Genomic DNA, 1,950 nt, shown 5'->3' on the forward strand with positions numbered 1-1,950 from the left:
GTTTCTACTGCCAAAATCATAGGAATTTTTAATGTCAAAACATTTAGCAGTGTCAAAGACTTTGGTGGTGAGAAATTTATTTTCCATATCTTCAGTACTTGTGACTTTAGTGCCAGCAAAGGGAGCTGTCAGACTTATCCTGAAGGGAGTTGTTTCCGTTGTTTCCTGGGACATTAACTGGGGTTTGGGTTGGAAGCAGGACTGACCTGAGAGGTGCTTCCACTCTCGGGGCTCATGGCTTACCTATGTTCAGCAGCTGTTGTGATGGTAGTGGTGAGGAAAATCATCCCCTTTGCCACAGTGTTATAAAACATTAAGAAATACTGTTATCCCAGCACTCTTCCCAACCATGGGTTTGGAACTTTACCTGGATTTTCTCTCCCAGCCCTGCCGTGCAGTCTACCTCTTTGCCAAGGTTAATCGCATCCCCTTTGAGGTGAAGAAAGTGGAGCTGTTCTGGGGGCAGCACATGACTGATGATTTTGCCAAAGTGAACAGCCTGAAGAAGGTGCCAGCCATGAAAGATGGAGACTTCACCTTGGCAGAAGGTTCAGCCATCCTTCACTACCTGAGTCAGAAATACAAGACCCTAGCTCACTGGTATCCTCCAGACCTGCAGGCCAGGGCCCGGGTTGAAGAATACCTGTCCTGGCATGCTGACTCCATTCGGGGCACGTTTGGCTTACTGCTATGGATTCGGGTGCTGGGCCCTCTCATTGACATCCACATCCCCAAGGAGAAAGTGGACAGGAACATAGCCTTCATGACAAGTCCTTCCTCATTGGTGACCAGATCTCCTTTGCTGATCTGATGGCACTGGAGGAGCTGATGCAGACCTTCTATGCTGGTTTTGATGTCTTCAAGGGCCGGCCCAAGTTGGCAGCTTGGCGTGGGTGGGTGGAGGCCACCTTGGGGGAGAAGCTATGCCAAGAGACCCGGGAAGCCATCTGTAAACTTTGTGCAGAGCCCAAGTCCTTGAAGGACATCCCCTTGGCCATGCAGGAGAGGATGAAGTTATTTCTTTCAAAGATTCCCTAATACAAGATCCTGGACCCTGGTCCCGGGACCCCAGACCCTGACAGATGAACTCTCTCCAGTGCTGCATTCCCCTCCCCAACTACATGCCTCTGTGCTCCACCCCCTCCCCATGGCCTAGCTCCCTTTATGTTGTCACCTCCCCCCCTTTAAGAATGTAAGCTCTTTGATAGCTGGGACGGTCTTGTTGGCTTGTCTTTTACTGCAAGCATTGAGCAGAGTGCCTGATGTGTAGCAAGAACTGAGTAAATGTTTTTTCATTGCCTTGTTAAAAAAAAAGAAATACTGTTATAACAATAACCTGACCTGAAGTTATCTGGCTAACTTGAATCAAAGATCAAATTAATCAGTCTTTAAAGAGAAGACAGTTCTTGGAAGAGATCTTTACTCCCAGAAACTAAGATAGTTATGCTTCCTAGCAGGTGCACTGCTTTCGAATTTCTTTGGACTTCTTTGTCATGTCCCCTTGACTGCCGCCTTCTCCCTTCACCCTTCCAACTTCCTTTCGTGTATTATCCTCCTCCATTAGACCATAAGCTCCTTGCAGGTAGAGAATGTCTTTCTTTGTATTTGTATCTCCAGGCTTATTACAGTGCCTAGCACATAGTAAGTTCTTAACAAATGCTTATTAACTATTGATAAAGTAAAGAGTTGGGACTATCTTTTTATTTCATCTAAATAAGAGAGACGTTGGTATACCTTTGATCAGACTGAAAGCAGAGTCCTTGGAGGAAGGGACTGAAGAGTAAGTAAGCAAAAGATCTCAGGAAGATATTTTCTCCAAGGAAGTTCCAGTATTAACACTACGATTAGTCTGTAAATCAAAACTCTAAACTTAAACTATATAACTTTGTTTTATTTTGCTGTGAAATTTTGTCTTTTGTCTTAGTATTACTATAAAATGGAAATTGGTTG

General features: G+C 44.9%; 1 pseudogene; it reads left to right on the top strand.

Moving 5' to 3' along the window:
• Positions 1-315: 315 nt before the first annotated feature.
• LOC138149272 (glutathione S-transferase theta-2 pseudogene) lies at positions 316-1,215 on the top strand (annotated as a pseudogene).
• The last annotated feature ends 735 nt before the right edge of the window (positions 1,216-1,950 follow it).

This window comes from Petaurus breviceps, unplaced genomic scaffold (genome assembly GCF_028583685.1).
Source record: "Petaurus breviceps papuanus isolate PSGF00001 unplaced genomic scaffold, PetGlider_PUasm1.0 90845, whole genome shotgun sequence".
In the NCBI taxonomy this organism is placed as follows: Eukaryota; Metazoa; Chordata; class Mammalia; order Diprotodontia; family Petauridae; genus Petaurus; species Petaurus breviceps.